The sequence below is a fragment of the Lissotriton helveticus genome, chromosome 7 (genome assembly GCF_964261635.1).
Source record: "Lissotriton helveticus chromosome 7, aLisHel1.1, whole genome shotgun sequence".
NCBI lineage: Eukaryota > Metazoa > Chordata > Amphibia > Caudata > Salamandridae > Lissotriton > Lissotriton helveticus.
Window position 1 is genome coordinate 78,539,915 of NC_136068.1, and position 14,194 is coordinate 78,554,108.

The 14,194-nt window shown below is 45.7% G+C and overlaps 1 protein-coding gene across 1 annotated transcript in view; it reads right to left on the minus strand.

The window, feature by feature from the left end:
• Positions 1-14,194, minus strand: part of LAG3 (lymphocyte activating 3) — a 78,655-nt gene that overhangs the window by 46,130 nt on the left and 18,331 nt on the right. The gene's annotated exons all lie outside the window — the stretch shown is intronic.

The window sequence follows — 14,194 nt, forward strand, 5'->3', positions numbered from 1 at the left end:
GGGTCTGCCTCGCACTCATCCTCGGAGCACAAGAGCAGCCCCACCCCGCCCATTGTCATTCTGTTTGCCGGCTATTGTCACATTTAGAATGACAATGGGCCAGTTTGGGATGTTACAGCATGTGGCGGGACATCTCCTGCCGCGGTCTAGGGCAGGGTATTCTGTTGGGGTTAGAAGGAAGAAATGTACAAAACAAATGTACAAAGTTAAAAAGAAGAGGTTATAGTTCTTACACAGTCTCGTCATTTCAGAGCTGAAGCATTTTAATTATTATATAACACGAAGCTATAGTTGATGCTTTTTTATTTATTTTATGCAACTAACATCCATTGACAAAGCCGATAGTCATGGGGGCATATTACCAACAAGTAGCGATATTTTGGACAAAAAGTGCTTAGCACATACCAATACGTTTCGAGTATCAGAGAATAAGTAGCGATATTTATCGCTAAATAGGCTTACCGACGATTTTTTTTATCGCTGCCTATCGCTGGATATGTTAGCGGAGAAAACATGCTATTAGCAACGTTTATCTCCATTGTGCTAAAATATCCAGCGATAGCGGCGAAATGCTTGAATATCGCTGAGAATACAGCGATATTCACGCATTCGCAACAAAATGCTCTTAGCCATGTTATCCACCTCCCATTGGATAACATGGCTAAGAACTGGTCTGAGCAGGCGTTGGTTTTTGGCGATAGTGGGAATATTTCCAACGCTACGCCTGCCTTGCTAATAGGCGATAGCGACGTTAGCAACTGCTTTCAGTTGCTAACAGGTTGGGTACACCCACTTTGCATGTCATTAGCGATAAATATCGCTGACATGCAAAGCCGGCCCCAAACCGCTCGCTATCGCCTAAAAGCTGTCGCTAACATCAGTTAGCGACAGCTTGCTAATAGAGCGATAGTTGCCTATCGCTACCCTTGGTAATATGCCCCATGGTTTGTTGTAGGTCTAATGTTACTGGATGCAATGATAGCAACAGAAAAATACCAGTAGCGCGGCACATTATACTCAGCACATATTTTTAGCTGAGGTGTTTTAAGTCACACCCTTAATTACATCAGACACGCCGCTTGGAGAGACCTCCAGTTTTTTCATCCCACTTAAAACCCTGGAAACAACACCAGGTCACAGTCACCTCAGATCCTGGCACTCTGCATCATGCAAGACTCATGACTTCCAAAATTTCAGATAGCCTAAGTGCAGGGGCATAGTGAATGGAGAGAGAAAGGGAGGATGGATGGATGAGTGAAAGCATGGATGAATGATTGACAGAATGGATGGGCGAATGGGTGCATGGATGAGTGAAAATAAGAAGGTAAAGATGGATGAGTGAAAGAATGCATACATGAGTGAAAGGGAGGGTTGTAGAACTGGAAGAAAGGATGGGTGGATGAGTGAAAGGGTGAATGGGTGGATGGATGAGTGACTGAGTGGATGGATGAGTAGGTGAAAGGGTGGCTGGATGGGTGAAAGGGTAAATGGTTGGATGGATGAGTGAATGGATGGATGGGTGGAAGAGTAGATGGGTGAGTGAAAGGATGGCTTGGGCTAAAGGGTAAATAGTTGGATAGATAGGTGAATGGATGGATGGGTGGAGGAGTGGATGGATGAGTGAAATGATGGCTCGGGTGAAAGGGTTGATGGATGGATGATGGATGGATGAGTGAAAGGGTGGATGAAGGGATGGATGAGTGAAAAGATGGATTGAAGGATAGATGATGGATAGGTTTGCAAATGGTTTGGATATGGATGGGCACACAGATGGAAGGAAAGAATGAATGGTGAAAGACAGAATGATGGATGAAAGAATTAATAGATAACAGAATGTAAATCTGAAATTGTGGACATCAGGAGTTTGATGGAAGGATGAATGGCTAGATCCTTGGATAAGAGAGCTCTTCTGGGGAGTATTGTGATGACTTACTTTGCTTTCTTGGTACCTAAAGAGCTTTAGTTCAAAGTGAGAGGTATTAAAATGTTCTAGCTACTCCCTTGCCTATGTGTTACTATTCTGTATTTGCTGTGTGCTTATGTGTGGGATCTATACATCATGCAAATGACATTTTGAGTGACAATCAACTGCTACTTGAATGTTACACTAGTAATAGTAAATGCTTGCATTTTTTTCTTTTAGGTGTAAGGTTTTAGGGAGAGCCTCATAGTGCCTTGAGCTGTGCTTGAGATGCATATTTTGTTTATAGCAATAAGCAAGGCATCAAAAATAAACTATGTAATAGTGTATCGACAGTGTATTCTTTAAGAAAGCTGCAGGGAAAAGCACCTTTGTGACTTCTGTCAGCTTGTGCAACTCTTTGCGAAGCCCCCATAAGCAAAGACAGATTCCATATTTTAAGTTCCACTTGCTGAAGCACCCATAGTGCGTTCCCTATAGTGGGTTCATCACCGCAATCCTCCCTTTAGTTCACCTATGCGTGCCGCTTTACATCTCACAATGGCGCTCAGATATGAGATGCTAGTAACAAAGTGTATCCAAGCAGATCTTTCTGACCACTTCTCTCACCAAACATGCCTGCCCAGGACCATGAGTTGTAAACAAAATATCAACCTGGACAACCCGGTGCAGTAACCATATAAATAGATTATTATCATATGAAATACCACAAAAAGACCTGCACAGTTGCTCAAAGCTGCGTGCATACCGAAAAACTGTGAAGTGCACGATTGTCTCAACCTAATATAAACGTATTTTGAGTTGTACTTAAGTGGCTGCCTATTTACTAACTTTTATACCATCGCACCGCTTCTTCTGATGTGTCTGTAAAACGTACCTTTTGTCCCGAAGTTTTGTCCTGACCTTGTGTTCTGAATTTTTGTCCTACATTTTGACCTTCTGTCCTGAGTTTTTACACTTACTGTCATGAATCTGCACCCATTTGGACCAGAAACCGGTCCCAGGATCTTGTTTCCAGTCAAGGGAGGACCTGGCAGTTCGGGCTGGGCTGTTCCCATTGGGCGCAGGGTCAAGACCGATTTGCATATGGCTGGGTCCAAACTGGAATGGCATGGTGAGCAAAACAATGATGGATTTAGGACCAGATCTCTGTACTGGGGTGAATGTATGGCATTGTTCTGCATTCTGTCCATCAATTGTTCTTTTTGCATGTGTCACCCCGAGTGGGACGGGTATGCCCAGACGTGGGTCCTGTGCTCTCCACACCACTGGAGTCAAGCTATCCTGGCTGATGAGGGCTGAAAACCTGAAACCTGTCCTAGGATGCTTGTTTTCAGTCCAGGGAGGACCTGGCCTGACAGTTCGGGCTGGACTGCTCCCATGGGGCACAGGGTCAAGACTGATTTGCATATGGCTGGGTCCAAACTGGAATGGCATGGGGAGCAAAAAAACGATGGATTTAGGCCCAGATCTCTGTACCGGGGTGAATGTATGGCATTGTTCTGCATTCTGCCCATCAATTGTTCTTTTTGCATTGAATTTGCACCCATGCCAGTTGGACACCCTAGTTATTACCCTACTCATGTTTACACATTCATGTTCAAGCGAGGATGCCTTGTATTAAATGCTCATTAAATATACGTGCTTCATGAAAACAAGAAATGTGGCCCCAGGTCGTGCTGCGAGTCCTGGGAATTTGATCGTGTCCCACCAAAATAATGCAGAATCTCTCATTTGTCTATCATATAAGAACAGTCCCCCTTTACTACACAAGATAAAACTACACACCACCACATGGAATCCATTACAGCGAAAAACCACTGCTGAGAATAGCAATACAGAAAATACTACTACAACAAAAACACTTAGTCCAAACATAAGTTTACTAGCCCTAATCCTAACTAATATTGTTACCCAAACCCTAACTGTAGCACTAGTCCTAGATCTAACTAGAGGCTTAAGTCTAAAGCTTACACTAAAACTAAACCTACCCCTTAGAACTACCCTAGTCCAAACATAAACATACTCTAACCCCTATGTATGCCCCTTCACCAGCCCTCAACCCACTCGTACTCCTAACCCTGGTTCCTAACCTAAATACTAACCATAACCCCGTCGGTAACACAAATTGTGCCGCTAAACTTTAATCTAAACCTACCACTGAGGGCTCCATTTCAACTCTGGCTACTCACAAGCTGGCCTTTTAGGTTTGGTGGGCTAGGTTGGCCATGGGCGGCCTTCTAGATCTGGAGTTTTAAGAAGATTGGCTTTTAAAAGTAGGGTTGTTTTTTCACCAAACAGCTCCACCCTTTGCAGCAGTAGCTGCTTCAGTATAAAAAAGAAAAAAAATGCCTTGACAGCAGGTCCACCGAGCTTAAGGGTAGGTGGGTCCTGCCTGTTAATGCCATCATGCACAGGGTGGACCTGAACAGGAAAGAATTCTTCAGACATACTGCCATAAAGTCTGCCCTAAATTGGACCTGCTTTCTGATCCCAAGTCAAATGCCCTTGTTTAGCAGGTAGGGTTTTACCCACAGTGGTGCAGGTAACAACTCCACCTTTGGTAACACGACCGACCCTCTCTAAACCTCTTTATAGGGCTGGAGGTGCAAAAGGTGGGTGGAGGGAATAGCTGACAAATGTTGTGTCTATCCCATCACCTGCAACCTCTAGATGACACCTTAGAACTAAAACTAAGACTAAATCGAGTCCCCACTTAAGCTAACCTTACTCTTAACCCTAACACTGCCATCAGTGGCGTAGCAAGGTCAGGTGGTACCGGGTGCAGAACATTTCTTGTCACCCCCGGCTCAAAAAAATGGCAATTGTTTTTTTAAACACATATTTGTGCCATTCTGTCACCCCCCCTCAGCGATGACACCCGGGGTGGCCCGCACCAACCGCACCCCCCTTCCTATGCCACTGATTGCCATTACTGTATCCTTAATCTCAGTAGTAATCTTAATCCTAATGGTGGCAATTTCAATGTAGTGCTATATATGTACCTCTACCTTTGTATTGTGAATCCTTAGTGGGGGAGGGGTCTTAAAAATATCCACTTATGTAACCAGAGGAAAATGATTGTTTTTGTTTTCACTTTGTGAAGTGGAAAGAGAAGAAATACATCTTTTTCATGAAGTTATGACAGGCGAGTTTTTAAATGACTAAAGAGTTCCTCTTTTAGCCAGATAATGAATGCTAACAAACATTAGTACTTCCACATATTTTCCATGTTGTGTTTTACACCAGGATGAAAATTGAATACTTTGCGATAAAGAAAGACAGGAGCAAATCTTTCTGTGGGATTCTTTGAGCCTACCATGGAATGTACTTTTGTGGGCGTAGAACTTCATCTGCGTTACCTGCTACTCTACTCCCAGGACACTCACCTGAGTATGCTCACTTTTGATCTATTTAGGAGTAAATTACTTAAACACGCGTAATCCATGATTACTCATTGAATTTGCACTTCATTCTTTTTATTTGTGAATCTATTACATTTTATCGACGATTTCTTGTTTAGAGTCAGACGCATAATTAACAAGCATTGAAAATGCAATAGGTCTCGCAATAGAAGAGTTTGACCTTTTTTGTTTTGCAAATGGATGAGTGGCGTTGCGTGGATGAGTGGCGTTGCGTGGATGAGTGGCGTTGCGTGTGTGAGTGGCGTTGCGTGTGTGAGTGGCATTGCGTGTGTGAGTGGCGTTGCGTGTGTGAGTGGCGTTGCGTGTGTGAGTGGCGTTGCGTGTGTGAGTGGCATTGCGTGGATGAGTGGGGTTGCGTGGATGAGTGGGGTTGGAATGCAATAGGTCTCGCATTAGAAAAGTTGTAGTTATTGGTCTAGTAAATGACATATATTATTTATTTTTTGGTTGTTAAAATTGCTAAATTGATGGCTTTGTCATTTACAATGCCAATAGTTATAACTTTCGCGAATGTGACACCTATAGCATTTGGAATGCAACATGTTTTGTATTTACGTGACTTATATGGCAGCTCTGGTCGTTATGCCACATCTCTAGAGAGCAGGAGTGTGCAGCAGGGGAGAGGGTGAGGGTGAGGTGTTGAGGGTGAGTGAGGGTGAGTGAGGGTGAGTGAGGGTGAGTGAGGGTGAGGGTGAGGGTGAGTGAGGGTGAGGTGTTGAGGGTGAGTGAGGGTGAGGGTGAGTGAGGGTGAGGGTGAGTGAGGGTGAGGGTGAGGATGAGGGTGAGGGTGAGTGAGGGTGAGGAGTTGAGGGTGAGTGAGGGTGATGAGGGTGAGGGTGAGGTGTTGAGGGTGAGTGAGGGTGAGGTGTTGAGGGTGAGTGAGGGTGAGGGTGAGTGAGGGTGAAGGTGAGTGAGGGTGAAGGTGAGTGAGGGTGAGTGAGGGTGAGGGTGAGGGATTATTGAGGGTGAGTGAGGGTGAGGGTGGGTGAGGGTGAGTGAGGGTGAGGGCTTGAGGATGAGGAGTTGAGGGTGAGTGAGGGTGAGGGTGAGGGTGAGTGAGGCTGTGGGGTTGAGGGTGAGTGAGGGTGAGGTGTTGAGGGTGAGTGAGGGTGAGGGTGAGTGACGGTGAGGCGTTGAGGGTGAGTGAGGGGGAGGGTGAGTGAGGGTGAGGGTGAGGAGTTGAGGGTGAGGGTGAGGGTGAGTGAGGGTGAGGGTGAGGTGTTGAGGGTGAGTGAGGGTGAGTGAGAGTGAGGGTGAGTGAGGGGTTGAGGGTGAGGAGTTGAGGGTGAGTGAGGGTGAGGGTGAGGTGTTGAGGGTGAGTGAGGGTAAGGGTGAGTGAGGGTGAAGGTGAGTGAGGGTGAGCGGTTGATGGTGAGTGAGGGTGAGGGTGAGGGTGAGTGAGGGTGAGTGAGGGTGAGGGTGAGTGAGGGTGAGTGTGAGTGAGTGTGAGTGAGGGTGAGGGGTTGAGGCTGAGGTGTTGAGGGTGAGTGAGGGTGAGGGTGAGTGAGGGTGTGGATGTCTGTTGCTTGTGGATGTCTGATGCTTGTGGATGTCTGTTGCTTGTGGATGTCTGATGCTTGTGGATGTCTGATGCTTGTGGATGTCTGATGCTTGTGGATGTCTGTTGCTTGTGGATGTCTGATGCTTGTGGATGTCTGTTGCTTGTGGATGTCTGATGCTTGTGGATGTCTGATGCTTGTGGATGTCTGATGCTTGTGGATGTCTGATGCTTGTGGATGTCTGATGCTTGTGGATGTCTGATGCTTGTGGATGTCTGATGCTTGTGGATGTCTGATGCTTGTGGATGTCTGATGCTTGTGGATGTCTGATGCTTGTGATGCTTGTGGATGTCTGACGCTTGTGGATGCCTGCCGCTTGTGGATGCCTGATGCTTTTGGATGTCTGCTGCTTGTGATGCTTGTGGATGTCTGATGCTTGTGGATGTCTGATGCTTGCGGATGTCTGTTGCTTGTGATGCTTGTGGATGTCTGATGCTTGTGGATGTCTGATGCTTGTGATGCTTGTGGATGTGTGATGCTTGTGGATGTCTGTTGCTTGTGGATGTCTGTTGCTTGTGGATGTCTGTTGCTTGTGGATGTCTGTTGCTTGTGGATGTCTGTTGCTTGTGGATGTCTGCTGCTTGTGATGCTTGTGGATGTCTGACGCTTGTGGATGCCTGCCGCTTGTGGATGCCTGATGCTTGTGGATGTCTGCTGCTTGTGATGCTTGTGGATGTCTGATGCTTGTGGATGTCTGATGCTTGTGGATGTCTGATGCTTGTGATGCTTGTGGATGTCTGATGCTTGTGGATGTCTGATGCTTGTGGATGTCTGATGCTTGTGATGCTTGTGGATGTCTGATGCTTGTGATGCTTGTGGATGTGTGATGCTTGTGGATGTGTGATGCTTGTGGGTGTCTGTTGCTTGTGGATGTCTGATGCTTGTGGATGTCTGATGCTTGTGGATGTCTGATGCTTGTGGATGTCTGATGCTTGTGGATGTCTGATGCTTGTGGATGTCTGATGCTTGTGATGCTTGTGGATGTCTGATGCTTGTGGATGTCTGTTGCTTGTGGATGTCTGTTGCTTGTGGATGTCTGATGCTAAGCATGTCTGATGCTTGTGGATGTCTGATGCTTGTGGATGTCTGATGCTTGTGGATGTCTGATGCTTGTGGATGTCTGATGCTTGTGGATGTCTGATGCTTGTGGATGTCTCATGCTTGTGGATGTCTGATGCTTGTGGATGTCTGATGCTTGTGGATGTCTGATGCTTGTGGATGTCTGATGCTTGTGATGCTTGTGGATGTCTGACGCTTGTGGATGCCTGCCGCTTGTGGATGCCTGATGCTTGTGGATGTCTGCTGCTTGTGATGCTTGTGGATGTCTGATGCTTGTGGATGTCTGATGCTTGTGGATGTCTGATGCTTGTGATGCTTGTGGATGTCTGATGCTTGTGGATGTCTGATGCTTGTGGATGCCTGCCGCTTGTGGATGCCTGATGCTTGTGGATGTCTGCTGCTTGTGATGCTTGTGGATGTCTGATGCTTGTGGATGTCTGATGCTTGTGGATGTCTGATGCTTGTGATGCTTGTGGATGTCTGATGCTTGTGGATGTCTGATGCTTGTGGATGTCTGATGCTTGTGATGCTTGTGGATGTCTGATGCTTGTGATGCTTGTGGATGTCTGATGCTTGTGATGCTTGTGGATGTGTGATGCTTGTGGATGTCTGTTGCTTGTGGATGTCTGATGCTTGTGGATGTCTGATGCTTGTGGATGTCTGATGCTTGTGATGCTTGTGGATGTCTGATGCTTGTGGATGTCTGATGCTTGTGGATGTCTGATGCTTGTGATGCTTGTGGATGTCTGATGCTTGTGGATGTCTGATGCTTGTGATGCTTGTGGATGTCTGATGCTTGTGATGCTTGTGGATGTGTGATGCTTGTGGATGTCTGTTGCTTGTGGATGTCTGTTGCTTGTGGATGTCTGATGCTTGTGGATGTCTGATGCTTGTGGATGTCTGATGCTTGTGGATGTCTGATGCTTGTGGATGTCTGATGCTTGTGGATGTCTGATGCTTGTGATGCTTGTGGATGTCTGATGCTTGTGGATGTCTGATGCTTGTGGATGTCTGATGCTTGTGGATGTCTGTTGCTTGTGGATGTCTGTTGCTTGTGGATGTCTGATGCTAAGCATGTCTGATGCTTGTGGATGTCTGATGCTTAGCATGTCTGATGCTTGTGGATGTCTGATGCTTGTGGATGTCTGATGCTTGTGGATGTCTGATGCTTGTGGATGTCTGATGCTTGTGGATGTCTGATGCTTGTGGATGTCTGATGCTTGTGATGCTTGTGAATGTCTGATGCTTGTGATGCTTGTGGATGTGTGATGCTTGTGGATGTCTGTTGCTTGTGGATGTCTGTTGCTTGTGGATGTCTGATGCTTGTGGATGTCTGATGCTTGTGGATGTCTGATGCTTGTGATGCTTGTGGATGTCTGATGCTTGTGAAGCTTGTGGATGTCTGATGCTTGTGATGCTTGTGGATGTCTGATGCTTGTGGATGTCTGATGCTTGTGGATGTCTGATGCTTGTGGATGTCTGATGCTTGTGGATGTCTGATGCTTGTGGATGTCTGTTGCTTGTGGATGTCTGATGCTAAGCATGTCTGATGCTTGTGGATGTCTGATGCTAAGCATGTCTGATGCTTGTGGATGTCTGATGCTTGTGGATGTCTGATGCTTGTGGATGTCTGATGCTTGTGGATGTCTGATGCTTGTGGATGTCTGATGCTTGTGATGCTTGTGGATGTCTGATGCTTGTGATGCTTGTGGATGTGTGATGCTTGTGGATGTCTGTTGCTTGTGGATGTCTGTTGCTTGTGGATATTATAAACAAAATGGAATCCACTAAGTGGAAGGCGGTTGTTACCACAATGGTGGGGAGCAACCAGTGTTGTTAAAATACCCCTCACACACCAATATCCTGGTCCATACGAGACCCCAAACCAATGTACTACAGCAAACAAGGCTGAAAGGACTACATGGGCATTACCCGTGTGGGAATTGTAACAACTGCCACCTGACTGAGAAAAGCTTGACTCTAGAATTCAGTAATGGCGAAAAGTGGGAACAACGTGCAGTCACGAATTGCAACAGCCGTAATGTTGTGTATCTCATCACATGCCCTTGTGGAAAAGAGTATGTGGGAATGACCACACGTGCAGTGAAAACTAGAATTAATGAACACAAGAGCAATGTGAGATGCAAAAAACAAACAACGAAAATGGCGTCCCATTTCCTAGAAGCACAGCACTGTGTAAATGATATACATTGGACTGTTATTGAGCAATTGCCATCAGAAAGAGGCTTGTTTGAGAAAGAACAAAGATGGGTGTTCCGTCTGGGCTCAGATGTGACTGGGATGAACGACTCCATTCCATGGAACCAACTACGCTAAAGAAACCCCACTACTTTGCCAAGTACGCCAATAACTGATAGCCACCCACTTCAGTAACTGGTAACCCCTGATATCCAACTGCATGAGTCTTTTTCCCAAAACTCATTACCTAGGTGAACATCCTCGCTAACATTTATGCTGTATAAACCATATCCGCAGCAATAACTGTACCTACAGCTCAAAGGGTTTCTGTGATCAGAACCCTCCAAAATAATGTATTCTGTAGTTTTTATTTATATTTTATTTTCATAGATATTGTCAGTTTGTTTCGGGCTTTAAGTAATTTTGACAGTTCCCCTAATGTCCTTCACATATCGAGGGTTTAATTATATCCTTAAATTTGTAGGCGATATATGCATGGTGCCAATAACCCTCATTGAGTCCTAAACCATTTCTGCAGCTCGACTCAATGTAATTTATGTATTTTTTGATCTCTGAGGCAATAACTTCAAGCTGAGACAGACACGGCGTCTATTACCGTTTTCGCGCATGCGCTAAGCGGCAGACACTACATCCAGGCTGCCTTAGACATACTGAGGTGATGCGCACGCGCGCCTGTCCCTCACCGCTCTTCCGCACATGCGCATTTGCACGGGAACGCCCTACCCGATGCGCGCAGAAGCGGCATGGAGACTAAGGGTCAGGTCCAGTTATGGGCTTTTTCCGCTTTCAATCAGTGGCTAATTGGAGCTAGTTAGACTATAAAAAGCCCGCTCCTCACCACACAATTTACTCGTCGGAGCCGCGTGGAGGGGTAGGAAGCCAGACAGCCCTGGGAGTAACCGTGAGTGTGTATGAATGTATGGATATGCTAAATGATGTGTAAACCTTCATAAAATCGAAGGTTTACAATATTTTGATCCATTTCCTTGAATACCTCACAGGTTGCCATAACGGGTAGAACGGACCCCCCAACATGCTGTGGCTCATGAGGCCATTCGACCTCTTTTCATAAGTAAGCAACACATTTGTGTCAGAAACTACACCCTCAAGGGCTTATCAGATACTATGAATGAATGTGTGTCTCAGTTTATATGTTGTTCGTTTTTTCTGTTTTTTCTTTTTTTAGGGTTCCTGGACCTTCACTTTTGTTCCTTGTTACCCTTCTGTGTATCTACACAGTATGAGACTAAAAAAACATGTATTACCCTGTTTTACTTGATTTTTCTGTTTACAGGTGTCCATAATCGCCAATTGGGCGCAACGGACCTTACATTAAACATAGATAGGTACATTTTCACCTAATCTTATTTTTGTAGAGCACACTTTAAAATCTACACACATGTGAGTAAGGTGGGGATAAGTAGTGCATATCCTCGTCCTGAAGAAGGAGTTCTTTAAACTCCGAAACATGTCGACGCACTAACATGGTTGGGTTACCCTAATCAGTAAACCACAACCACTCTAGCACACTTTTTAACAATACCAGCCGGAGACTAAATAAAAAATTTTCGGTACTCACGTGCCAGGTATTTTTTAATTTCTCACCTTCACCTCACCACTCACATTTTGTACTCACACACACCAAACACATAGTTCACAGGAAAGTGCTCCTGCGTAGTCGTGAAGTCGTAGCACGCCGCATCCCGTAGAGGTTTGCGAAGACCCCGATGATGAAGCATGACACCAAGGGGCCTGTTGGTGTGTGAGGGGTATTTTAACAACACTGGTTGCTCCCGACCATTGTGGTAACAACCGCCTTCCACTTAGTGGATTCCATTTTGTTTATAATAATTGCTAGGGGAGACAGAATCCACTATTCCCTCTCCCTCCCTCTTCTGTTAACGATTATTTGTAGACAGCGCACAGCTGTGGGAGCCCCTCCCTTATCGAACAACACAATTTTTTGACGACACACTTTACATTCAACATAGTATTGACCATCCACCAAAACCACCATGGAGGATGAACACGGGCTAACATTCACTGAGGATGAGATTGACAGAATTTTGGCGCAGGACAATCCATTCGAGGGTTTAAGCACCGACAACCCTGCCCCTACAGTAGGAGATTGGGATGAACTGACCAATGTGCGGAAGGTACAGATCAGAGCTGCCCTACATGGTCTATTAATGAGGGAGTATTTAAGGAACAAACTAGCCCCTCAGGGTTTGCTTGTAAAAAATGAACCTTTTATCTTCCAAGATGACTTGGCCTTCAAAAAAGCATGGTCCTTAATCTCCTGGCATTGCACCAGGGACTGGTTGGTACTGATAGTACAGACGGCAAGTAAAAAATCCCAAGAATTAAAGATTGAGATACAGAGACTGGAAGTCCAACTAAAAGGTTACATCCAACCGGCTGATTTAAAGAAAGGTTTGGAAGAACTTAATAAACAAATGTCTGATTTCGAAGCCACTTTGAAACAAAGTAAATTTAACAAATTCAAAAAAGACAAGGACCGCTTCACGGCTGAATGGGCTTACCCTTACACCAAAGCGGACTATGTGGCTAGTGGTAATATCAGTGATGCTGACAGCGTCAACTCGGATGGGAGTTCTTCCAGTAACAACTCTGGGGGATTTAGGAACAAAAGACAACAAAGGGGCTATCGGCAACAGAGAAACCAGTATCCACGCCAAAGAGGATGGCGAGGTTTCCAAGGACCACCCATGTTCAACCCTTTTTCAGGGCCCTTTCCAGTTTCCACAATACCAGTATGGCCCACCTCAAATGGGACCAATGTACCCACAATGGGGGGAAGATCAATCCACCGTACCACAACAAAACCCACAACCTTTTTTATCGTGGGGCCCAGGATCCAACAGGGGCAGGAACAAGAGAGGGAACAATGTCACTTGGCAACCGGTGACAGAATCAGACCCCAGAATGCACACCAGGAGCATGACAGCGGGTCAAGCCTCAACCAGCAAGAGAGGGACTTAGTTATAAACATATCCCCGTGGCCACTAACTGAAATACAGAAAAAAGTATTGAACAAAGGCCTAGGCTATGTACCCACGAACAAGCCAGACATTTTTCTCCTACACAAAGAGGTCCAGGATTTTATTAGGACCATCAAGCTAAAGGCTTTCTTCCACAATCAAGCACCCAGAGTCGAGACATCCGACACGGGTTTGAAACCAAAATCTTCCTTTACACCACAGGATAACCAGCTCCCAGTGGAAGTTTTAGCTTTTGAAAAAGCAGTTATGTCAGAATTAGGCAAAATGGATACAGACTCTAGGGTCTTTCAGAACATGAGCAGACTAGAGAACGAAGCTGTGAGGGAATTATCACAAAACAAGTTAATCATCATAAAACCCGCGGACAAGGGCGGGGCCGTTGTGATCCAAACAACGACGGCGTACGATCAAGAATGCAGGAGACTCCTCGCAGACAGAAGGAACTATCAGGTTCTGGATGAGGACCCCACAGAGTCCATACGAATCCGAGTAGGAGCATTGACTGAAGAAGCTCTAAGCCATGACTGGCTCACGAAAAAGAGGCCCTTTTCCTAACACAAAAAAACCCACGAGTACCGTATTTTTATACGATACCCAAGGTTCATAAGAATCTCGAGAACCCCCCAGGTCGCCCCATCGTGTCTGGAATCGCTTCGATATTGGAACCCCTCTCCAAGTTTGCAGATGCCTTCCTGAGACCTTTGGTACAGGCCACTGATACGTATCTCAAGGATACAAAAGCCGTACTTCAATTACCAAAAGACCATCCTTTCAATCCTACCTCTCAAATCTTACTGAGCCTCGATGTGGAGAGCTTGTACACCAGTCTCCCACACGATGAAACCCTCAACATCATTGAGGAAGTTCTATACAGCAAACAGTGGCTTTACCATACCCCACGAGGTGTGGTGATGGAATGCATCTCGATGGCCCTCACCAAGAACTTTTTCGAGTATGAAGGCACCCTCTACTTGCAGTGCCATGGGA